This window comes from Dipodomys merriami, unplaced genomic scaffold (genome assembly GCF_024711535.1).
Source record: "Dipodomys merriami isolate MVZ:Mamm:240054 unplaced genomic scaffold, mDipMer1.0.p SCAF_85, whole genome shotgun sequence".
Taxonomy (NCBI): domain Eukaryota; kingdom Metazoa; phylum Chordata; class Mammalia; order Rodentia; family Heteromyidae; genus Dipodomys; species Dipodomys merriami.
Genome location: NW_027206457.1, coordinates 1572501 through 1598485, shown reverse-complemented (window position 1 = coordinate 1598485; position 25985 = coordinate 1572501). Strand labels below are relative to the sequence as shown.

Below are 25985 nucleotides of genomic sequence, written 5' to 3'. Positions count from 1 at the left end.
GAGCCCGGGGAGGGTGGAGAGCTGAGACCGGCCTGGGCTCGGAGTTCAGCTAGCGACTCGGGGGAGGGGGAGGGGAGGGGCTGCCCCTAACCCTGTGCTGAGCAGCGCGCCCCCGACTTGAGGCGCAACTAAACCGAGCCCTGGGCTAGGCCAGCCCCGGGGGTTCCAGGGCTCCCCACACTGTGGGAGGGGGCCTCGCTCCCGCTTCTTGGAGACGAGGTGGTGGCCGGAGGCCGGGAATGAGTGAGCGTGCTGGGGGTCCCTGCCCGCTGCTCCCGGACTGATAGGAAGCTCGCCCCTACTTTTCCGGCACTTGCCGATCACGGTGCCCAAACTTTTCGCTCTACCTCCATCTCCCCAAGCCAGGCTACCGCCTCCTCCCTACCCGCACCCAGGAGCCAGGAGCCCGGGCCCCGCACTCCCTCTGCCGGGCTCAGGCGCCCGCGAACCTGAGGCTTGGTCCTCGGCTCAGCCTCTATCTTCCCCTCGAGCCTCGGGGTCTCCTCGCTCCAAGGTTCCCGCAGTCCTGCGCCCGGAGGACTAAACTAAACTAAACTTCGGTTGAGCAATGGAGGAGGAGGAGGGGGGTGCAGATACACAATCCCTGCCCTATCTCGCCATCGGGAAAGGAGAGGGCTCGTAAGGACGCCCCAATTCGGGAGCGCCCTTGAGTCTGGATAGTGTCACCGTCGGTTCGCGCGAAGTGGGCATCGAGCACCCGAGCGGATTCACACCCCGCTCGCCTAAGTGACCCTTTTCCCTTTTCAAGATTCTACCTCCCCTTCCCAAATCTTTTGTGGACGCATGTTTGTTTTCTATCGGCTGACTTTATTGTTTTTCTTAGCATAACTTCTTCCTTATTTCCCTCTCCCCGTTCGCTCCCCCAGTGTTTCTGTCTCTCCTCCGTCTCTCCCCCGCCCCCTCTCCCTTTCTCCCCAGGTTCGGTTGGGTACCGTAGATTTTGATAAAAAGACAAACGAAGCTATCAGTGGGTCTGATGTTGAAGAATGAAGATAATAATGTTTCCATAGGTGGTGCTTCAAATGCCATTATTTCTCACTGAATATTTAAAGAGATCTCCCGGCAAAGATGGATTTGCGTGCTCCTGGGGTGCCAGCCGCTCACTTCCCCCCCAAACCCGCGGGAACGTGTACGGGTGCACTTGTACATCCCGCACCCAGCCCCACTCCGCCAAACGGAGCCCTCGCAAACGCCCCAAGCACACTCCTTCAGGGACATAACGTTTCCAGGTGCTGCGGCACCCTCATCTCCCCAAATCTGCCTGTGTTTGGAGTCGCCCGCATCGGTCCCCCACATTCTTGGTTTCTTGCAAGTCCGGGCCTCTTGAGCACCGCGTGTAGCCAGGAACAAGTCTAGCGAGCAGTCCCGCAAACCCTTCCTCCTGGCACCCTGGTTGCTCGCCGGGTGTGCGGAGGGAAACTGCTCAGGGGAGTAGCTTCACATGTGTTCATGACTTGCTCTATTAAGCTGGGAGGGGGGGTGCTTTCCCTCCCCTCAAAACAACACAACAAACAACCAAACGAAACCAACACGCAAAAGCTGCTTTGCGCTCCTTAATTAAAAATGGGCGAGCAGAGACGAATTAATTGGGGGGATCCAAACTTTAATAACTTTTTTCGTTCTTTGGCGTCCTCGACGGCGGAGAGGCGGGCGTCTCGCTCAGCGCCCGGCGTCCCCCGCTAATTTCTTGTTTGTTTTCTTTCCCTCAGTGGCTCGGGGAGAGGGGAGGTGGAGGCGGGGGGGATGGGAGGTGGGGGACGGTCGGAATGGCGGGGAGAGGAGAATTGGTCTTTATTGTTGGTGGCAATACATCAATTACTGGCCATTGTCTCGGGCCCAAGTTCCTCGGCTCCGTAGTGCGCGCTCCCAGTTTCAGAGCACTGGCTAGGCTCCGCACGCCGCGAAGCAAAGAAATAATTAAATCAGTAAAAACGGAGAGGGAGTGAGAGTAAAATTTTGATTTTTTGAGCGGGCCCAGAAAAGGCTGCGAACACGAGTGAGGTGCTACGGCTAGAGTTCTGTGCACCGGGCTCGCCCCAAGAACTGAGTGCGCTTTCCTGGGGTCGCGTCCTCGCCCGGATAGGGGGGCAGCTGCTGTGAAATCGGGGTGAGAGGGTGCGGCCTGGCAGGTTCCTCGAGATGGCCGGGTACTTGGGGGCTTCTCCGGAGTGGGGAGTGGGGGTTGCCCAAAGCGAAGCAGCAGCTGTGTCGGGGTCGTGACCTGCAGGACCAAGAGGAACAGCACTCGGGGGAAGGCCCTGGTGATTGTGCACACTCCCATCTTGGGGGGCTTTGAGGACCGTTCCTAGCCACTCATCACTTCAGTTTTCCCAAGGTCTAGAGCTCTCGGGGTTGGCGGTGCCCAAGGGCTGGTGCCCCAAGGCCGCGGGCCACCTCTGAGTTTCTAGTGAGGGGGTTTCCGGGCTTCTGAGTTCCATCTGTAGTGCCGGAGAGGACGAAGGGCATTGAGCCTCCTTCTGAGGCCTGCTTCGACTGCCCCTAAAACGCACTTATTTTGGTTCAGCTTGACCCCCGAGTCTGGGTGAGGGCCTGGGATAGGGCCTGGAATGAGGCCTGCCTTAGCCCTAAACCCTCTTTTCAGTTCTTCCCGCCCACGTTCTCCACCCCACCCCAGATGACTGTAGGGTATCCCCAAGCGTCCGGCTTTCGTCCCTGCTTCCCAAATCTGCAAGCCCAAGCCCAGCTGGTCCCCCAGCCCAGGCTGCAAGGGCACTAGGGGAGGTTTCGTTTTTCCAAGCTGAACTAAGAGCGGCCAAAAGGCGGCCGCGGCGCCCCGGGGGCGGGGGAGGAGGCACTTCGATGGTATCAACGTTATTGATGGGAAATCGTGGGGTAAGAGCCCGGAGATCAGGTTCCCAGCCCCTCCCCTCTCCGGAGGTGGGTGGGACCGAGCGGGTGGTGAGGTGTGTGTGTGTGTGTGTGTGTGTGTGTGTGTGTGTGTGTGTGTGTATGCGCGTGTGTGTGCGCGCGCGCGTGTGTTTGCGGATAGGGCGCCTGGATGCAGCCGCTTTAACCACCTGGAGATTCCTTGTCTGGAAGCTTTCGGGGCAAGGGATCCCGGAGGAAAGGTTGGGGTGGCAAGTACCCTAGTTCTCACGGCTCTTTTCTAGGCTTGCAGCTGCAAGGGAGAGGGCAGCAAGATCGGATATAAAGCAAAGATTAAATTTGGAAAGCCCTCCGTAGGTTCGGTTGTTTACCAACCCTGGAAGTGTTTTCTCGGGAGTTTCATAAACTCTGTCCCTAGCAGATCTGCCGTTGCTCCAATCCCAACCACCCCTCTGGCACTCCCCAGTCTCGAACCCGAGGCCTGGGAGACCCGGCTCCGACGTGTGTCCCCGCCCCTGGTCCAAGTCCTGCAGTGCACTCTTGGCATTAGCCCTAGCCAGCAGCTAAGTCCTGGTGGCAGAGAGGCAGATGTGGGGACCCTCTCGCCACCCGCCTCCATGGGCTATCTCCAGACGGCGCCGGGTCCAGTCCGAGGATCCAGAGCCAGGAGCGACGGCTTGGGCGGGAAATTGACCGGGGCGGGAGGAGGGCGGGTTGGGTAATCACCCCAGAGCACCCTGGCCCGCCGCAAACTTCGTCTTTCTTCCCTTCCTGGGCCATTCCTACACCAGGATTTAGGAAGTGACTCGACTAGTGACTGCAAGCGCCTGCGGGTTGGCTTTTTGGTGGTTTTATTTTGGGTCTCCTTTTTGCCCACAATGGAACCTCAATTCACCGCACCTCGCAGCAGGCAACGTGCCTCCTTCAAGGGCCTTTTTGGGTATAAAATTCCACCCAGAGGAAACGTCCCGAGGCAGGGAGAAAGTGGAAGAGACGAAACGAATTTATAAAAGGAAAATCTTTGCTTCTTCTTGGTTAAATCCCTTCGCGGTTTTCTAAGAGTGAAAAAAAAAAATCCTTGCCAAGCAATAGAATGTAGGTACTGCTTGGATCCTGGTCCTAGCTGGGTGTTGAATAAGAAGCCAGCCAGGGTGCGTGGGTACCCAAGCAGCTCTCCCCATAGGACCTCTTTGCTTAAGACCAGAGTGTCTTTCCTTAAGAATAGGTGTGAGATCTGTGGTCTCTGGGCATCTGGTGGCGACTGGATCTCCCAGGAAATCCTGTGGTTCATACAGATGATTCCTGCCAATAACTCCCGGTAGGATGTTTACAGAAACGTCTTACAAGAGTCCCCCCCCCCCCACTCCCTTAAACTACTGACATCGTTTCAGCAAAATTGCATTTGTAAATAATAGATAAAAAAAATTTCAGAGATGTATATTTTGGTGTTAGAAAATGTGTTGTGCAGTGAAACCTTTGTACCCCTAAATCTTTTAGGACGATGCTAGGCTTGGAGCTAATTTTCATAGGATTGAGGCACCTTTTGGTTTCAGTTGTGTGGAAAAATGGAGTGTCAGGTTCTGTTTTTAGAACTTATGTAGGGTGCTGGCCCTTGTCTGATATTAAGGCCTGCCTGTCACTTAAATGGGTGGCAATTTACAAATCCCAGGAGACACAGCTGACCAGTTACTTCTATAGGTTGAATAGGGAATATTTCTTTGGTTTCCTGTAGGTCTTTTAAGGGAAGATTTTCTGAAAGAGAGAGAGAGAGAGACAGAGACAGAGAGAGAGACAGAGAGACAGGGACAGACAGACAGACAGAGACAGAGACAGACAGAGAGACAGAGACAGACAGAGACAGAGAGCAGAGTGCCTTTTGGAGATTATGATTTGAGTCAGAGTAGTAGTAGCTTTAACTTACTTGTTGCACACTGAAGTTCCATCCATCAGTCTTTGCTGCCTTAACTATTGCACTAAAACTTAGAGTTTCTCCTCTTCCTTCCTGTAATGTTCTCACGATGTCTGTTTTTACTTCAATGTCTGAACCATTTGGAGTTGGTTCTGGTGTAGGGTGATATATAAGGATCTAACTTTAGTTTTCTACAGGTGTTTAACCAATTTTGCCACCACCATTTACTGAAGAGGTTGTCTTTTTGCAATCCAATTTTTTTTTTGGCTCCCTTATCGAAGATTAAGTGACCATAGGTTTGTGGGTTCATTTCTGGGTCTAAAGTTCTTTTTAAAATAGACTATAAATGTATGTTGTGTATGGCATTAAAAAGTAAAGGACTGCCAAAAATTGTTCTAGAAAAACAACAACAACAAACCCTTCTTCCCAGATTTTCTTATCACCTGTCCAGCCACAAGAACAGCACTATCATCTTCAACTTAATGTGTAGTTTACTTTGGAGCTGGAAATGGAAGACATTGATGCTTCCAGGTTCCAAACCTGTGTCTCCCAGCTTTATTGTATGTCTAGTTATAGTCCTGAAATAATCAAACTCACAACAATAATGTAAATGAGCAACTAGCTCTGGTCTCTTCCTCCTCCTCCTCCTCCTCCTCCTCCTCCTCCTTCTCCTCCCTCCTCCTCCTCCTCCTCCTCCTCCTCCTCCTCCTCCTCCTCCTCCTCCTCCTCCTCCTCCTCCTCCTCCTCCTCCTCCTCCTCCTCTTCCTCTTCCTCCTCCTCCTCCTCCACTTCCTCCTCCTCTTCTTCTTTCTCCTCCTCTTCTTTCTGAATTCTTATTTTGTCCTGGCCTCTCTTTTCTTATTGAGGATTTTCTCAACTTCCTCCCAGACTCTGGCACATTTGGTAGGAAAATCCAGTCCCCAAGTAGTTGTCCTCAGAACTTTGTCTTGGTTAAATGCACACGATGTCTGTTTTCTGCAAGAACCTTGCTCTGATCTTTGCTCAGGCTGGAATGCTCAGGCTTGCTTGGGCCATGAACCAAGATATGCCAGCAAATTTCTCCTCTGCTCCTAAATCAACATGCTTTCAAGAGAGTAGAAGAGGAGCTCATGTTTTTCAGGCTTGGTTTGCTTTTTTTTTCTTTCCTTGGTCCTCTTCAGTACCTCCAATTTGGAAGACTAGTTTGCTGAACAAACCAGTTTCTATTTATCTCAGCTCATCTCCCTAGCCACTTTTGTTTTTCAGATCCTAAATTTTTCCAATGGAACAGCTTTCTTCCCCTCCTGCCATTTGCGTGCTGAGTGTAGCCTCAGCCATTGAATTTACATCTTGGCTGAGTCATTTAATGGTGTCCAGGGGACACAGCCCTAGGTCTGTGTTCATTTGGTGGGTGGCCTTGTTGAAACCGATATGACTACCCTCTGTTTCCAGCTCCATTAAATGTAGCTAATGGAGAAGAAACCTGGGTTCGCCAGCCGGGAGCAAAGCATCAGCTTTGCCTCCAACTGTCAGTGTGACCTTCAGATGCCAGCAATGGGCTCTTCATCTGCTAAATGGAGATAATAATAGTCCTTATTTCATAGGGTTGTGTAGGGTTAAAGAGTGAATATGTATAAAGCATGCAGGATAGTGGTGGGCATGTAATTAGCACTGCGTGCGTAGTAACTGTCATCCTCATTGCTCCCCTGTGAAACCTACACTTGTTTCTTCCCCTTGCTTTCAGCAATTAATCAAACATTATTTCCTGGGAGCATGTTATTGCCTGGCTCAGTGTGTGTGGTGGAGGGAACGGTATGGGGGAAGAGTAAGTGATCTCAGTGAATCTCTCCCATATTAGTAGGAAGCCACTTACTAATAAAGAAATTTGAGAACCAATGCCCATTATACATGTGTGACTTGGGACAGAGACAGACTGTCTTCATTCTTCTGGAAAGTTCCTGAGCCCTGATGCTCAGGTGCCAGGCTGGGTTGCCTTGCTTGTTTGATTTGGCCTTGTTGTGTAGAGTTTTCTGAGTTATGCACAAAACAGAACAGAGTAAAACAAAACAAGACAGGTGCAATTTTCATACCTAAAGGGTATAAACAAACCACTTGACGTGTAATTTTTTTTAAACCTCTCCATATTACCAGGTTATAAAAACATACCCTGGTTGTTCATTACAGTTGAGAACTGTGGAGTCCACTGAAATGGGCTGGGCTGGGGTGGGAGAGGCATCTTAAGGGCCTGTCCTGAATGCAGACAGCGACACTGTTCTTGGATCTAGACCCCGCTCCATCAGGGTACCGCATTGACAATGCATGATTAGTCTCAAAACCATTTTGTGGCTGGGTGCTGGTGGCTCAGGCCTGCAGTCCTAGCTACTCAGGAGGTTGAGATCTTAGGATTGCCAGCTCAGGCAGACAAATCTGAGAGAGTCCTAGGTCTAGTTAACTAATGAAAAGCTGGAAGAGATGTGTGGCTCAAGTGATAGAATGTAGAAAAGCCAAATGAGAAAGTGAGGTCTGCCGAGTGCATAGTGAGATCTCCGTAGTGCTTGCAAATACAGACATACACACACACACACACACACACACACACACACACACACACACACACACACACACACACACACACACACACTGTGCCCAATGTAATCAACATTTTCAGGCAGAGTCGTGAATATCCTTTTTCCAGGCCCTGAGATTAAATCTGGAATCTGGAGAAGTAGTGCAAGTTTGTTAGCAGTGGAGCTGTGTGAACGGTAGAGAAGGTTGGAAAGGTGTGCTGAGATCTGCATAGCAGCAGCTTCCCTGGGAAGGGTTCCACAGGAAATGAAGCTTAAGACATCCCCTGGTGTCTGGGAGTGGAGGGTAAATTTTCCTGTCCCTCTGGTGCTGGGGGAGCAGATGAGATCTAATCTGTCACTTGATGTCCTTCTCCTCAAAATGTAGTGCCTGGGGGCCCTCCGGGCTTTATGTAGAGGCTCTCAGGAGCTTGGCAGTATGTAAATTATCTATGAGTGTCCTTCATAGTTCCTGCTGGCCACAAGCAGAGAGATTTAAACATGATTTAGCATTTCCCATGATTTGTGGGAGCCATGCGGCTGGCTAGGGCAGGGAGGAGAGCCCAGGCTGTTTCCCACCATTGTGTGAAATAGTTTCCTTGCCACGTGGCTGTGTCTATCCAGGCCACTGGACTGCTCTATGAGGAGCACTAGTGTTAGGAGGGAAGTCTGAAATATTTATGGTACTAGGGTATGCTGGGATTTTCCTACACCAAAGGTGTTATAATTTGCAGAGGTACAATTCACTCCCTAACAGTCCTTGTCAGTCTCATTTGATTCATTTATTTAAACATACGGTCAACCAAAATTTACTGAGCACCTACTAGGTGGCAATTGGGTTTTATTTTTATTTTTTTATTGTGAAAATACTGTACAGAGGGGTTACAATTAAATGAGCAAGGTAATGAGTACATTTCTTATCAAGTATTGTAGCCTCCTCCTTTGTTTCCCCTTCCCATTCTCCCCTGACCCTCCTTACCTAACCCCCCCCCCCATGAAAGTTGTAAGGTTCGTTTTCAACATAACGAATTGTACATCTCATTGTTGCAATGGGTCCATCTGTATCCCTATTTGCATTTGGGTTTTAGGCAGGGGGAGAGATGTAATATTAGAACTTGGGAGACGAGATCCCTCCTACAGCCTGGATGCTAAAGTCAGGGAGAGACAAAACTACCAACCGACATTACATAAACAAGAATGAGAATTATTTTAGAGAACATAAAATGGTGATCTTGATCTAAGAGCTGAGATGTGAATGATAAGACACTAATTATGACCAGATTTTGCCAAGGAACATTGCAAATGAAGAACAAGTGCAAGGTCCTAAGGTGGGAAAGAGCTTGGAGAAATTTGCTCCCTTTCCCCCGGGAGTAAGTTTTCTCTTCTGTAGGAGCAAGAGTGGGAGAAACTGTTAAGGTACACAGGAAACTTGGGAGTTAATAGAATGTCATTGTGGGTATAATTTTACAGTTACGTGTCTACTGTCGGTACTTCAATTATCTCAATAAAACTGAAGTTAGGTTTCTCATTGAAAACCTATTGGAAGCCTTTTGGGCAGCGAAGTCTATGGGACTCTTAATCTCCAACTAACCAGCAAAAAGTGAGAAGTCAGGGTCTCTAGCCTTGCATAAAAAAAGCTCAGGGACAGTGCGGGCGCGTGCACGTGCGTGTGCACACACACACACACACACACACACGCACACGTGCACACACCCAAGCTGTGGGAAGCCAGGCACCAGTGGGCCACACCTGGAATCTTAGCTACTCAGTGAGATCTAGAGGGTCACCATTCTAAGCCAGTCCAGGCAGAAAAGTTGGAGAGACTCTATCCCCAAAGTAACCAGGTAACAGCTGGCAGTATTACTCAAGTGTTAGAGCACCAGCCCAAGCAAGCCAGCTGAGCCAGCATGAGTACTAAGCTCAAACTCTAATATTGGTAAAATAACAAACTATTGGAGATGAAAATTTCTTGTCAGGAATTTAATGGGTGAGGAAAATAGAGTCATAGCTGTCCCAAGGAAGAAGTTCAGGCTGAGGTTAGATCCCTGCTATTCACATCCCAAGCTGGTGTACAGCCTGCCGACTGGAGGCTTATGCTGTTGTGTAACCGATCACTTATGGGGTCATCTTTGCTGAAAGACAAGAGGGTATTTCTTTCTCCAGTCTGTCAGGGAACATATTTTTGTAATCTGGAAATACAAACCTATTACAAGAAAAAAAAAACCGAATAGAAAGCAGTGTCATGCCAAATCTTACTAGCAAATTGTATTATTGACACAGTAACCATGAAACGATGTCTGTACCTACCATGGCAGCTTTTCCTTGCCCTCCTTTGAGGTCTGTAGGTCTGGTGTTAGGGAGCGTGTATGAGTCCAGACCATGGATCAGAGTCTGAGGAACCCTGGGCATCAATGCTGCGCGAGAAGGCAGCTTCCCTTGGTGCTCTGGCTGGCTGGTGGGAGCTAGGCAGCATGGCCATCCAGGGCCAGCTGTTTCTTATTGCAATTCTTTCTGCCTTTTTCACACCCAGAGATCAACCGTACAAAAAGTTAGGAAGTATCATAGACTGGTGCTTTTCATATTTTAGTGAGCCTAACCCTTGGGAGGGGAGCACTTGGTAAAAATGCATTTTCTAATGGCAGCCCAAGGACTTGAATCCACAACCCCAGTGATATTGAAATTGGTGCCAAAGCTAGGTTCCAAGGGCCTCATTTTGAGAAGTGGCCCAGGGTCAGGATGGAGGGAATCAGTGGTGGGACTTTCCTGTGTATCTGTGCCAGCTTCTCTGCCAGCTAAACTTCAGACCCACGGGGGTCTTAGCATCAACAACAGAGACTAAGCTGAAAAAGAACCTCTTAAAAGACTCAGGGAGCTTGCATATCCCTTAGTAGGGCCACGGAATCTGTCCTGTCTTGAGGAGTCCGTTCTTCAAAGGAGTGGGGTGGGATACTTTAGTTCTTGCTTCTGGAGCCAGCCCACCACCAGCCCCCAGGGAGCTGGACAGCACAGTGACTGGGCTTTGTGGGTCCTCACCCATGTCATCTGCTGCTGAGAAGATTATTTACAGGCTGTGGCTCCTGAGGTGAAAGCTTCATAGCTGCAAGGGAAACTTGGAAAACAGATGTGTGGCATTTGCAGCTTCTGTGGTAGAGATCTATAGGGTCATGGAGTAGGAAGTTCCCTGAGCTAGTGAGCCAGGGAAATGTCACGTATTTATGAGGGGCTCAGCCCCAGCCCCAGCAGAGAGGTTCAGATTGGCCTTCACCTGAGCATCACAGAGAGCTTCTGTCCTGAAGTATGTCAAGATGCCAACACTACCGTTGGTCACCCCTGCGTTTGAGTGGGGCTCTGCCTCCTTCATCTTAAGCTTGGCTCCCCAGCATGAGTTGGAGGCTCATCAGAGTCTGGAAGCCTTCCCTAAATTCCTGAGATGTTCACTGGAGAAAGAGGAGGGACAAGGTGTTGCCATTCATGGCCCCCTTGCCAGGCTTGTGACTGGCTGGGTTACCACGTTAGCTCAACCCCTCCCTCCGCTCGGTGGAGTAATTCCACTTGAGTTCCCAGATGGAAACATGGAGGCTCCTGAGCAATTTTCCCATGGACTTTCAGAGCTCCAGAGCTGCCTGAAGTCAGGGTTGTGACTTCTATCTGAGAAAGTCAAACTTAATGGAACTAAATGGTGAGTTTTTGCCAACCCAGGTGAAGAAAGGCATTTGGGGTAGGAATGTGGAGATGTGATCTGGCCTTTTCCATGTGGAGAAGATGCAGTCTGAGAGTGTAGACTTGTTAAGATGCCAGGAGTGGAGCTGCTTCGTATTTTTTTTGTGTGGGTGGGCTTTTAATGCCTTTGATTTGGAACAGATGAACCTGGTGGAGCGCTTAGAGCAAAGCTGACCCCACCCTGGTGAATTAAACTGTCTTTGAGCCTCTGATTTGCGATGAGTTGATGTCTGATGCCAGCTCTAAGTCTGTATGACCCCAGCCCCGCAACTCCTGCTTTGGTGTGGCTCAATAGTTAAGACAAGGCTCAGTTTCTTCTTTTAGCCTCCATGAGTGTGGGTGAGAAGGAAGATATATGTAGTAGAAAAAGCCAGGATTTGGGGAAAACGGATGTCTGCACTAAAACTCGTTTTTTTTTTGTTATTAGCAGCAGGATTTTGCCTGAGTGTTTCAACCGATTGAATTTAGTGTCCTGTTGTTCAGATTTGGTTACTTCATTTCTGTAGTCACCTGTGTGTGTGGTGGGGGAAGGGGCAGCAGGCTGTCAACCCTCCAGGGGTATCCCATAAATATTTGTTGGGGAGGAGTTGTGTTGGGAGGGGCCGGGAAGGGGAGAATAAAGGGGTGACATAAATCAAAATGCATTGTATTCATAAACTGATTTTTTGAATGGTAATGCCATTGTACAACTACTTAAAGATAATAAAATATACTTTTTAAAAAAAGAACAACAAAATAGTTGTTGAATGCATGAGTCTAGAGAAAGAAGTGATGTTGCCAGCTTTCTGTACACATTTGGCTATCGTTTGGATCTGGAATGTTCCTCAAAGGCCCATGTGTTAAATAAAGGCTTGGTCCCCAGAGCATTGCTATTGGAAGGTACTGGAGCCATTAGGTCATAGGCATGTACAATCTTTTTCTGCCAAGGGCCATGTGGATCTTTATAGCATCCTTCATGGGTCAGACAAAATTATCAATACAGGCAGATGGCCCCAGGTAGCCCTCACTCAGGAGCACAGAAGTCTTGTCATGTACTAAAGGATTTTAAGGACCTTCCATAGGGCCTGCAGGCCGGATGCTCCCACTGGTGGGAGGCTGAACATTGTGGAAAGCTACAGGTCACCAGGGGCCATGCTCTTGAAAGGGGTAATGGGACCCCGGACACTTCTTTATTTGCTTTCTGGTCATGAGGTGAGTGTTTTGTTCTGTCATGTATCCTCACCTTAGACCTGAAAGCAACAGGGGCAACCAACCACGGACTGAAATCTTTATGTGTCAAAATAAATCTTTTCTCTTGTTAAGTCGATTATCCGGGTATTTGTTGGAGTGATAGGAAGCTGACGAATGCCCATAGTAAAATGCAGCACTGGCCAGTCACTGATGGGCCACCACACAGACTTTAACCCACGCTCAAGTCACTCAGGGCTCTTGTCAGAATGAAGAGCTCATATTGGAAAGGCAATGTGGAGTTGGAGATTCCAAATTTCTCAAGAGCGCCAGGGTGATGCTCTGGCTTCAGAAGGCCAGGGACCACTCTTTGTGCAGGGATGTTTGTACATGACTAGTGAGCCAATCAGTCATGTGAAGAAGGGTTGGGTGATAATATTGTCATGTTAGCTAGTAGTTTTCCAATAGGAGCAGGGCCCGCCCCCCGATTCTACAGCATATCTAGCATGGAGAACTAGCCCCACACTGACAGCAGGACCTTGAAGGGACAAAATATGCCCTTTATCATTTTTTCTCCCCAGGCAGCTGCCAGGGTGGCCTGGCCATAGTCTCTCATGTTTGCCATATTTGGTGAACACAGTGAGTCTGGCTGCCTTTGGTGCTGAGTCACCAGGCTGTGGCATTAGCATTAATAACTACTGAAAATTGCTAAGATGGTGTGTGGGTCGAGCACCTGGCATGCTTGGCATGTGATGGGCATTCAAGATGAATCGGCTGTCCTGATGACAATGATTGTGGTGTTGTTGAGTTTTCTGGGCTAGCCAGTGACTTTGGATGTGATTGTAGGGCTTCTGGAGTGTTAGTCTCCAGATCCTGGATAGTCAGTTTCCTCATCCCTGTGACCAAATGTCTGAGCAAAGCAACTTAGATGAGGAACAACCTATTTTGCTCATGGTTTCAGAGATTTCCATCCATCATAAGAATGAGGGTGTGGGAGAACAGAGCGGCTCATATTATGGAGGCCAGGAAACAGAGAGAAGAAATGCCTGTAGCAAAATGCCTGTGACAAAGGACTTCTCCCTGTCCACCTCCCCCCCCCCTTACCCATCAGGACCCTCAGCTGCCTGGATGGCGCCACCTATATTAAGGATAGGTCTTCTCCCCAAGAAAACCCTCTCCAAGAACGCCCCACCCACACAGACCCCCACTGGTGTGCTTTCCTAATCTCCTAGGTGCTTCTCAAGCCAATCAGTTTGGTGGTTAAGATGATCCATCTCACCCCTCCTCTTCCCACATTCACATCTGTGCTTGGGGCAGTGATTTTCAACCAGAAGGAGCTTTCAGCCTAGGGACTTTTTTTTTTTTTTAATTAATAAGTTTTTTTTTAATGGTGAAAATATGGTACAGAGGGGTTACAATTACATGAGCAAGGTAATGAGTACATTTCTTATCAAGCATTGTTGCCTCCTTCTTTGATTTTCCCCTACCATCCCTTCCCTCCCATCTCCACGACTACACTCTGCCGCCCCCCCCTCAAAGTTGTAAAGTTCGGTTTTCAACATAGCATCTTGTACATTTCATTGCTGCAATGGATCCACCTGTATCCTTATTTAAACAATTTGTTTTTTCCCTTCCCCTCCCCAAATTATACCAACATCAAATACAGTGAAAACAGGGGTTATACCATGGGGGAGGGACATACAAAACAACAACAAAAAATCACCTTATAAATATGTTAGAAACAATAACAAGAAAGAAAAACCACTTGAGTCCTTATCTTGGGGTTCATTTTGCCTAACATCAACTTATCTGACCTTTTCTGCTTGTCTCAGACATATACTAGTTATTGCAAATAAGGGAAACCGTGGGGCCTATGTTTCTTTGGGCCTGGCTTACTTCACTTAATATAATTTTTTTTCCAAGTCTTTCCATTTCCTAACAAATGGGGCAATGTCATTCTTTCTGATGGAGGCATAGAATTCCATTGTGTATATATACCACATTTTCTTGATCCATTCATCTACTGAGGGGCATCTGGGTTGGTTCCATTATCTTAGCTATGGTAAATAATGCTGAAATAAACATAGTTGTGCTGGTAGCTTTAGTATGGTCTTGTTTGTGATCATTTGGGTAAATGCCCAAAAATGGGATTGCTGGGTCATAGGGGAGCTTTATATGGAGTTCTTTTGAGGAACCTCCATACTACTTTCCAAAGTGGTTGAACATGTTTACACTCCCACCAACAATGCAGTAGGAGATATTTATGGTAGTCACAGCTGGTGGGCCCAAGTGAAATGGAGTGGACTGAGACCTCCTATCATAAAGAATTCTGGCGTCCAAATATTAATAGTGGTGAGACTAAGAACCACTAGCTTCTTTGGTTCATCCTACAGAAAATGCTTTCTCAATTTCTACCTTGTCATATCCTGTAGGTTCTCAAGGTTGACTTTGGAGTGAAAATGTCCATTCTGTTATTTTGCTTTCTCTTAGCAGTATGAGTTCAAACCCAATGCCAGTGCGCTTCTCTTCCCTCCACTCTCTCCCTCAACCCCTGCCTTTCACAAGAGATGTATTATGAATGGGTGTCTTTCATATTTTCATTCAATCCATGTAGGATTGAATGGAGAAAAGGAATCTAGTGGATATGAGCTTGAGTTATCAGTTTGAGACCTAGACCTCAGGTCTTTGGCCATTGTCTGCCTTGTTGTGATTGTTTAAAGATGCCTACCCAGCCTGAGGAAGCAGTTCCCTAGTCTTATCCTGGCTGCAATATCCAGCCCAGTTACTATTATTATCATTATTATTATTATGGCACTTACAATACAAATTTTATTTTCTTAGCTTTTTTACTCTAACACTTGATCCACAGCTCCACTTTTGGCCTTTTGATGGTTAATTGGAGATGAGAATCTCACAGACTTATCTGCCTTGGCTGGCTGGTTTTGAACCCAATCCTCAGACCTCAGCCTCCTGAGTCCCTAGGTTTATAGGCATGAGCTACTGGTTCCTGGCCAGTCATATTATTTTATTTTATTTTATTTTCAAACACAGGAGAAATGATTTTTTTTTAAAGCTAGCACTTTAAGCAACTAGTTTGGCAGCATAAAACCTTTTCTGTGCCAGAATCTGAGGAAGCCCTGACAGAGTGTGGCCTCCCTCAAGTGACTCTATTTGGAATAGATGTCGACCGCAGCTTTGCAACACTTCCCTGGAGCCAAGGGAGGTGAGATCCACTGCAAACCCTCCCTTGGCATCGCACACCCCTCCCGACACACAGGAGTAAAATGGACTGCTCCTCAGAGGTGGCCTGGCCCTAACTGCCTCCTGGAAATGATTTCTTTCCTGCAAAACCTTGCATGGGAGAGATGTGTATCAGAGGAGGGCAGATAGATCCGAGGTGGGACGGGCCCGTGGACTTTCACTGCTAGTGATCGGTGCCATCCGTGTCTCCCCTGAGAAATGGCCATGCTGCAGTACCCCTGTTAGCACATGTCATTGATGTGGGCTCCCCCTCTCTGGAATGAGACGCGGGTGGTAAAAAGTGAGGACAGCTGCCTGGAACTCTGGGCAGCAACTGCTCCCTGGGGCAAGTGTGTGCGTGGACTCCAGAGCTACAGACCTTTGCTATCCTGTGCCCCAGGGATACAGGCTGGCCTAGCTACCCAGCCACCTTTTAGCAAGACACATGTCACCTCTGATCTCTTCGGTGTGGCAGACATTCATTTTCCTTCCACGGACACACTGGCCTTCTGTAAAATAAGATTGAGAGCAATTAATCTAGGGCAGGAGGCCCAAGAATCCTATTTATAAATAACCCTTCTCCTTAGACCCTTGGTATGTCTATAGGAAAAGCTGAATGCTCCAAGCCTTCAGGCCAAACTCAGGAAAACCTGTGTGCGCAGCCTTCTTATTGTCATAAGCACCAAGGGACATTTTTATGACATGGACGTAAGAGTTTATAATATAAAGAGATGGGATCTGGCACCAGTCCCCACCCAGGTATAAAATCTACCTTATAAATTAAAACGCAAGGCATGGGGCAGTAATTCTGTTATGTAGCTTATAAGGTGCCAGATAAAGGTCTGAGGAGATGAAATTAGAGGCGGAATATACTAGGATGTGCCATGCCGGCAGGGCTGGAGCAGGAATGGTAGTGGTGGGGTATGAGCTCTGAGCAACAAGCTCAGTTATAGCTGTGTGCTCAGGGGATGTGGTTAAGCTTGGGGGTGAGTCACGACTTTATCACCTGGAAGCCACAGGACCTTGGGCAAGTCATTCAGAGTTCACTAAGCATCAATTTAGTCATGAAAAGGACACCTAGCTGGGTACTGGTCAGGAGGCTGAGATCTGAGGATCACAGTTTAAAACCAGCTCCATCAGGGAAGTCCATGAGAGTCCAATTAGCCACAGAAAATCAGAAGTAGAGCTGTGTCTCACTGTGGTGGAGCTCAGGCTTGGGAAGGACAGCACCCAGACCATGAGTTCAAGCCCCATGAGCGACAAACCCTCCCCCCCCCAAAAAAAAACCCACCAAAAACAGAACCGAGAAGCCCACATAGCCTCATGCATTTATTCATTTGTTTCTTTTCGTAGTGGCTGGGGATCAGTCAGACCTTCACCACTGAGCCCATCCCCAGCCCCAAATAAGGACCTTGTCAGGATTAAATGAACTAATAGTATATAATATATAGCTAATTCCTGAGGCATAAAATAACTCAATAGCAGTAGGAAGGAGAGAGAGGCATTGTTGCTTGATGGTGATGGTGGTGATGGTGATGGTGATGACAAGGACCAGTGGGGTCAATGCACCAAGTGACAGAGTCCCTACTGCTGCACACCTGCCTTACCTCTGTCAGGCAAGAAGTGTGTTCAGCCATTCCCTAGCATTCCATGGTAAAGAGACAGGCTGATCCCTTACAGTGCCTTTGCCTGGGACCTTTTGTCTTCCAGATATAGTCTTAAATCTCTGCCCTTGAGCCCTGACTCCTTTGTTCTGATTCCCTGAGGCTGTTCACTGGCTGTGTGTCCTGAGACTACAAAGTGATATTCAACATGAGCACTAGCAAAGCATCGGAAAGGGGGAAAAATCTGTTGCCAGTATCCCGTTCCTTTGGCGTTGGCTTTTGCGTGGTTTCACACCTCCATATCATTGTGTTCATCCAGTGTTGCCAATTCCTAGTGAATATGGCAAGCTCGAGACACCAAGCCGCCAAAGTCTAAGTGTGAAGGGAAAGTTGCCAATTGGACAGCTAGGCTTTTAAGTACCCTTTCTGGTCAATGAGAACCCATGTTTAACTCAGGTCCTATCTTCTTGGGGCCATGGGACTCTGTGGTTATCTCAGTGGTTAACCTGTCCTGGGGCTGATGCTGTGCAGGCATTGAGTGGATGACTTTACGAAATGTGATTGCAGTTAAGCTTTGCAACAGCCTCAAAAAGCTTGAGATCTTTGATGTGCCAGCATCCCTGGCTGCAAGGAAGCTGACTCACTATGGCAGAAGGAGGAAGCATATTGGAAGCATGTTGGGGGCTTCCAGAGCTGTCAGGAATATGGAATAGAAGGTTGTAGAAAGAAGCAGAGACATAGCAAGCTTCAGAGAGCCTGGTGGGCTATGGTTTGTCTGCTGAAGCTGGTCTTGAACCTCTGTCCCTGAACCTAGTTTCTTCACTGTCCCAGTGTTCTGGTGGACCTTCTCATTACTGACACCACCATTGACAAGACTTACAGCATCTCCTTATAGCATCCTGGTCCACCTCAACCAGGATGTACCAAGCTCACAGCAACATCTGCTCTCTGGTTGGGCCCCAGGGCAGGTAAAAGAGATCTGGTCTGTTGCTTGCCAGTAGTGCTGGCTGTCTTTCCCCAAGAAAGAGTACCATCAGCAGACCACCCAAAGGGGTTTTGAAGAACAGAAGACTAGCTCATCCAAGTTGATAATGATTACCACAGTAACAACAATGCACTGGATAAATAGATTAGTAAATAAATGCTCAAGAGCGTGGGCAATGTGTCCAATAGACAACAGGTGTCAGAACTGGAATTTGCAATCAGAAATCCCATGTTCCAGAGCCTCAGCTCCCAATCACCAAGCTGCTCTGCCTTTCAATTGTGTGCACTGGTTAGGAGGACTCCAGCTGATAGTAACAGGACACCCTACTTTAAGGGATTAACAACACAGAGATTTCCCAACCCACAAGCTTAGATTTGGCTAATCCAGAGTCTCAGGGACAACACTGGGAACCTGGACCGGTAGATTTTTTCCCACTGGATTCCAAGTTCATGAAAGAACTTTCTTGGATTCCTGCTTGCAAATCTCTCCTTGTATCTCACTGGCTGGAATTGGGATACATGGGTACTACTCAAACACCTGCTGGATGGGATTAACCTCAGACCCACTGTGGGTGGGCCTTGGATGACAGAGGGATGGTCTGAAGACTGAGGAGTTGCCTATGATCCACTTTGAGGAATAATAATGTATTTTAATAGCCACAGATATACATATAAGTTGAAATCCTCCACTATTTAGAGCCAAGGCCTACTCTGGTCAATATATCCATCGTGCTGATACCTGTGAGCAATATTAGCTCCCTCTTAGCTATCTAGCAGTAGTAGTATAAACAGAATGAAGAGAAAAGTTTCCTTCACTGCTCTTCTCAGGCTGGATTTTAGCATCTCACCAATTGATTACCAAACAAGTCTCTATTTACAGAGACCAGCAGCTTTGCTCACCAACTGCTAGCACCACTGAATAATATTTCTTTACTTTCCTAGGTTTGTTTTATTTCCCTCCCTTTAAAAAATCAGCATACATTAATTGCTCAAAAGGATATTATTGTGGTATTTCCATATACACATATGTGTTGATCAAATTCACCCTATTATTCTTTCTTATCCCCACTCCTTTTACAACAGTTTTAGTGTGCCCATAATTCTATTTTCATATACACACATAAGGTACTTTGATCGTATTTCTTCCTGTTTGCCCTCACCTGTTTGTCCCCACTCACTGGTTCTTACTCCTTAACAGTCCCCAGGTTTGACACTTGTCTGTGACTTGCTTTCAAATCTAGGACACCATCTCTGAGTGCCTCTTGCTTTGGGGTCAGGGTGGGTTAGGTGGAAATTTCATCAAGGGCATGAATTTTCCAAATGTAGTGATTTCCAGAATAGTACTACACAGTTGCTATGGGTTGAAGCAATGAACTCTAGATGAATTGCTTTATAGAAGAGAGAAACTAAAAAGATACCTGGATGTCTCAAAAAGGACACAGGAGAGGCTTCAGGACCAAGAACAATAACAGCACCAGAATATTCCATGTCCTATTTTCTTCTCCCAGAGCATCGATTCCATCCTCTCCTCTTGCACGCAGGCTTCTTCCCCATGCATCCCTCAAGGAAGAAAACGGACTTGCCTAGAATGCTCTAGGCCTCGCTCAGAGATCCTGGATGTTCTTCTAAATCTTCATTTCAAGGATGCAAAAGAGGCCTCTGATAGCTTTATCTGGCTCAGAGGCCAATCCCTGCACCAGGAGTTACGTAAGATATATGTAAGCCATCTATCATGTTGGTGAAGGAGCCGGTAAGTCAACCTGTTGTAAGACTAAGACTTGCACTCACATCTGTGACTGTCATCCAGTTGCTTCCATAGAGCCTTGTTGGATAAATGGATGAGAAAGTCGATGAATGAATACATGTACATTGCCAGACCCCTGTCTTAACACAGATTCTAGAGGTTAATAAGGTGTCTTTAGGAGAGAGCTATGTGACTTTCTCAGTCATTGGACAGTCTTTGGGCCATAGCAATCTCCAGACCCCAATATCAGCCTGGACAACCTCTCCATGTGTCTTTCAGCCCATCTAACTGGTTGCCTGTTCCAGTACACACCTCTCAGATACAACCAGAATGCTATTCTTGTGCAAGTCCAGGTGTAACTGTCCATGTTGTGTTGCCCAAATGTACAACTGCTCAATGCCTTGGTGATGTGGTATTCAGGTACCTGCATGTAGACTTGCTCAAGGCCATGATGAGAGATGCAAATCCTCTGTGGGAGGAGACTGCTACCTGATGACCTTGCTGGGCTCTTTTTCTGCTTTCACTACAATAATAGTAATAATAATAATAATAATAATACAAATCTGTTGGTTTTAAGTAATAAAGTGTGGGGTTAGAATAGACTATCTAGAAACTCCTCCAGTGTTCTGCCTGGACTCCTTCCTGATTGTCTCCTACCAACTGCTCATTGTAACCTTCATGCAAGCCTTAGAAAGATCCAAGTCCTTCATGGTTCTCACGCTTACAGCCTTTTCTACTCCTTTGGGGTGGTGTACCCCACTTGGCTCTTCCCCCAGCTCTTGCATGGTTTGCTCATGCTCTACAGATCTCTTGGTTTAACATCCTCCCTTCAAAAGATTGCACTGTCTAAATTGGTCTCAACTCATCCATTTTTTCCCCCCTTAGCACAGTCAATAGCTGTCTGTTTCTGGTTGAATGTCAGCTACAAAGAACAATAAATGGTGTAGAGTAGTTCCTTAGTACATATTTGTTGCAGGAAAGAATGGATGAATGATGACTGATCTCCATACAGGGTACCCAGGAATACTCTATAATCATCATGATATATTGTCAATTCCAACACTTTAGCTCCCCCTGTGATACACTCTGTCCTTCCTCCATTGAGAAACCCCACCCCTATTATGGAATGAGGAAATGATGAGTATTTTCTCTTCTAGATGTGCCCTGGCTCTCCCATCCTCTACTCTCCCTATGGGGAGCATTTAGACTTGCTAGAACATTAAGCTTCAAGGGACAGTTCGCTTCCAGTGCTGCTGTTTGACCTTGGACAAGTTTGTGAATATGTTCAGTCCCTGCACATTAGCTCAGACACTGTTATAGAGAGGTCAAACATCATGTAGGTAGAATTTGGTAAAAGGTGAAAGATTTATACAATCTGAAGAGAAACCAGAGTGTCCTGGGTAGAATTTAGGAAAGTGACATTCATGATGAAGGATTCATGCACCTAAGGTACAGACCTATGTAATACACATGATAAGCCAACCAAGGAAGTGGAGAGAGTGGGGGCACTAAGTCCAAGACAGAACATGCAACCAGAAGAACTCTAAAGGAGTCCCTGTGCCACAGGGTACCAAGGACAGCTTGCTGTGATTTACATCATGATTTGCATATCGCTTGCAAGTCATTTCAGGTGATGGGAATACCTTATGATCCACATTGCTTTTGCGCACTCCCTCCATTCTGCAACTAACCCTAGCATCTGCATCTTCCTTCATATCTTCACTGGAGCCCAGCCTGGGAAGTTGTTGGGTTTGGCTGCCCCTAGGAGAAGGGGCCCCCTTACCCTCCTTCCAGAAGCATCCATTACATAGCATCTTGTTCCACAGAAAGTCTGCAACTCCAGGCTGTCTGATGGATGGCAGGCCTTCAGCATGACTGAGCTTTCGCAGTTGAAACTATTAAAGGTTATTCTCCTGTTAATTCTTTGTGGTCGTTCTCACTCGTTCCTCAGAGAAACCTCTGATTTTCACTAGTGAGATGCTTGGCTGCGCTTGTCATACCCTAAAAGGTGATTTCAGTTCTCCGATGCCAGAGAACCTTTTCTGCTAATCAAAACACAGCTGCAGAGGCCCGTGTGATTTGCTAATGGGCACCCCAACTCTGGGGTATGTCTGTCTGTACCTAGGAAAATAGATGTAATTAGGATAACAGATATCATAGGTATATGCAAATGCAGCAGGTAAAAATGACTAGAAGTGAGACAGGGCTTCCGTTTGCCAAATCCCATCAGGCCAGCTGTGCAGCTGAACCAGACCAGAGGCTAAGCCAGTCGCTTCTGGCCTGCTCTAGTACCAGCGCTGCCACCCTTGCTTAACTGTCTGACCCCTTCACTGGATCCCCCCATGCAAATTAGTTGTCCTTCTGAATATTCAAAATAAAGCTCCTTAATTTTCTGAAAACACCCTTCTAGTAGTCACAGATCTTAAGAGGCTCTAGGGATCCTAGCTAGCATTTGAGAGCAAGACAGAAAGAGGGAGAAGGAAGGGACACTTTCTGGTTGTTTTACTTTGTATGCTACACATAACTTTTATTTATCATTTAAAAATTAATTTAAGCCCAGCACTGGCTCACGCCTATAATACTAGCTATTCAGGAGGCTGGGGTCTAAGCTACCCTAGGCAGGAAAGTCCATGAGACTCTTATTCTAATAAACTCCTAAGAAAAAGCCAGAAGTGGTACTGTGGCTCAAGTGGTAGAACACTTAGCCTTGAGCACAAAGAAGCTCAGGCACAGCACTCATGCCCTAAGTTCAGGACAGGCCAAAAAGAAAATAATTTAAAAATAGAATATTAACACTATTCTCATTGTTATTTAAATTCTGCTACATTCAGGCGAGTTTCTTCTACTTGAGATTTTTCTGAAATTATGAAATTATGCCTATTCTGACTTTCTAGGTTTATACAGAGGTAGTTTCAAAGTTACCATTTGTGAGCATAAATTAACTGTTCTATCTACTTATTAGAATGAGAAGTTATCACAGCATTGGAAAGTCACAGGATTAAAGAGTATAGGTACACGGAGATGGTAAATGATCTCTCAGGAGGGAAAGTTTCCACATATGAATGCATTTGTTGGTAAGTAAAAAGAATTACATACTTAATTGCTTGTAAGTTTTTCCTAAAATTAAAAGTAAAACTGTAAACAAATGCTAACTCTAACACTATACAGAAAAAAAACATGTTTGTGGAATAACAATGATATCTATAGCTTACACTGAAATAAATTTAAAAAGTAGTATGGAGTGCTGATTGGATAAAGAGATGCATGAACAGATGTGTGATCAACTAAATGCCATACTGTCTAGGTTGTTAGTATCTCGTGTAACATTCACTCAATCTTTTTTATGTACTATAGAATTTCATAATAACATCTTAAGGGATATATCTTAAAACTCAGGTTTTGAAACTAGGTTCTTCCATTGGTTAGTTTTGTAATGGAGGAAATATCCCCAAATCCAGAAGTTCTATGTGCTCAAATCCAGTCCTTTATCTCACCCCATCCCCAGACTGGCAAAGATAGTAGCTGGAAGAGAACTTAGGCCTGAAAAGATTCCAAGGATTTTATGTATACGCACACAAGTTCTTTACTGAAAAGACTGTAAAATGCCTGCATGCAAAGTACTTAGGCAGTATGTCTACAAGACAGTGGGGGCAACTATACATTTACGTTTTCTTAACCCTTGTGTTTATCTAATGCACAATTTATAGATAGATGTTTTATCTTTAATAAGGGGCGACATCCTGACTAGAAAGAGACTCTGGGATGTCATTATTAAGATCCTGCTATGTGGGGAGATTGGGGTCTTGTTGGGGGTCTGAAGGCACAGGTCAAATTCTGTTTCGGCCCCTTCCTAGGGAAATGGCTTACCGTCTCATGTCATGGGATCCTCACTCTAAAGTAGACTTGATATTACCTGACTCAGAGGACCTGGCAAGGCACCAGCTCTCAGCATTATTCTTGTTGTAGGTCTGTGAGAGAGTTGAGAGTCAAGGATTAGACCTGGTGTCTTCAATTCTGTAGACCATGCCATCCACGTTGTCCTTGGAGAATTTACCCCCTGCCATGAGTCTCATTTTCTCCATCTATAAAGTGGGTCACTTTCCTGGATTTTTGTAAGTAGACAGCCAATCTGAATGGACAGTGAACGGCTGTCCTGGAGCTACATGACCATGAGCAACAACACAAGCTAATTCATGCCTGTGGGTAATGGCTCTCCATTACGGCCTGATGGCTCTTGGGAGCAATCTCTCCTGTGAAACTGTGTCCCATAAGATACGATGACTGCATAGCAAATTTCATCAACTTATTTCTCTGTCCTATATTACATATTATCATTTTACTGTCATTTAGACACCTACTTAAGACTTATACTATTGAACAAATATTGATGCTTTTAGTGGAATAAGAAAAACATCAATGCCATGATTAGATCAGGGATCTTGTGCACTTCTGGCTCTTGGGAGTAGGCTAGGCAGAAAACAGTATCCTGCATCTGTATAGTGATGAAGGGGAAAGGAATGGAGGAGAGGAAGATACTGGGTGGAATGGAGAAAGTTGCTAAGCCTTGCTCACTTCACAAATGGGGGGTTGGGAGCGAGGCTTGTACTGTTGCTTACCTCTCTGTATCTCAGATCTACATTCTACAGTGGGCTTTGTAACATCACCTGACTTAAGACAATGTCTGACTGTGGAGTCAGGGCCATTTTCGTTCTTTCTTTTTTCTTTCTTTCTTTTTTTTTTTTTTGCAGGTTGTGGGGCCTGAACTCTAGGCCTGGGCGCTGTCCCTCAGCTCTTCAGCTCAAGGCTAGTGCTCTACCACTTGAGACACAGTGCCACTTCTGGCTTTTTTTTTTCTTATGTGGTGCTGAGGAATTGAACTCAGGGCCTCATGCATGCAAGGCACGCACTCTACCATTGAGCCACCTTCCTAGCCCCCGTTGGGCCATTTTCCCCTTCCTTCCTTCCTTCCTTCCTTCCTTCCTTCCTTCCTTCCTTCCTTCCTTCCTTCCTTCCTTCCTTCCTTCCTTCCTCTCCTTCCTTCCTTCCTTCCTTCCTTCCTTCCTTCCTTCCTTCCTTCCTTCCTTCCTTCCTTCCTTCCTTCCTCTCCTTCCTCTCCTTCCTTCCTTCCTTCCTTCCTTCCTTCCTTCCTTCCTTCCTTCCTTCCTTCCTTCCTTCCTTCCTTCCTTCCTTCCCTTTCTCTGGTGCTGGGGCTTGACCTCAGGGCTTGGGCCCTGTAGCTTAGCTTTCTTGCTCAAGGCTGCTGCTCTACCACTTGAACCACACCTGCACCTTCAGGTTTGCTGGTTAATTGGAGATGAGAGTCTTACGGATTTTTCCTGTCTGAGCTAACTGTCCTGTGATCTTCGGATCTCAGCCTGCTGAGTAGCTAGGATTACAGGTGTGAGCCACTGGTACCTGGCTTTCAGGGCCACTTCCAAATCTTATTGTGCCATACCTTAGCAGTGACCTTGCTTGGATTTCCTCATCTGCAAAGTGTGGCTAATACTTCTTTATAAGGAGATTCTGGGAATGTGTAGGTGCCTAGCATGGGCCTAGATGGAACTGGGTAAAATTACAATGAATTTCCTTCTTTCTCTTTCCCATCTTTCTTCTCCTTATCCCTGCACAGATACTGCTTCTTGACCAGCCTGAGACCAAGCCCCAGAAAGACATGCCATTCCTTAGCTAACTGTGGCATTGATGTTTTTCTTATTTCACTAAAGGCATCAATATTTGTTCAATAGTGTAAGTCTTAAATAAGCATCTAAATGACATATTACAGATGATGAAAGTCGTTTCCGCACCAAAGATTATCTCACATGATCATGTTCTCATTATTATCTGGGGCCTCTGTAGTTGGCAAATCTCTGCAGCTACTTAAATTATAACGTTAGTCCTAATACCAAGTAAAATGACTAGTTCCTCCAGGCAGGTTTATTTTTTAATAGTGTATATCAGCAGCAAATAGATTGGAAGACCCCAGAGGAAAACGCTCTGCTCCTGCTCTCATATAAGTGATGATACAGATATATTTAATATCTATATTAAAAACCTTTTAGGCACCATGGTGATATTGAACCAGATTGTCAGATGTGTGAAGTTAAGAGCAACTGCCGTTTACAGAGCATGGTGCAGCATGCGTTGTGGAAACCTTCTGAGGTTATTCAAAGTCAAATTGGCCTTCCCACATCTTGGACCCCAGTGGT

The 25985-nt window shown here is 46.6% G+C and overlaps 1 long non-coding RNA gene across 2 annotated transcripts in view; it reads left to right on the top strand.

Moving 5' to 3' along the window:
• LOC138820258 (uncharacterized) overlaps positions 1–25985 on the top strand; it is a 115313-nt gene that overhangs the window by 418 nt on the left and 88910 nt on the right. The window lies entirely within an intron of this gene.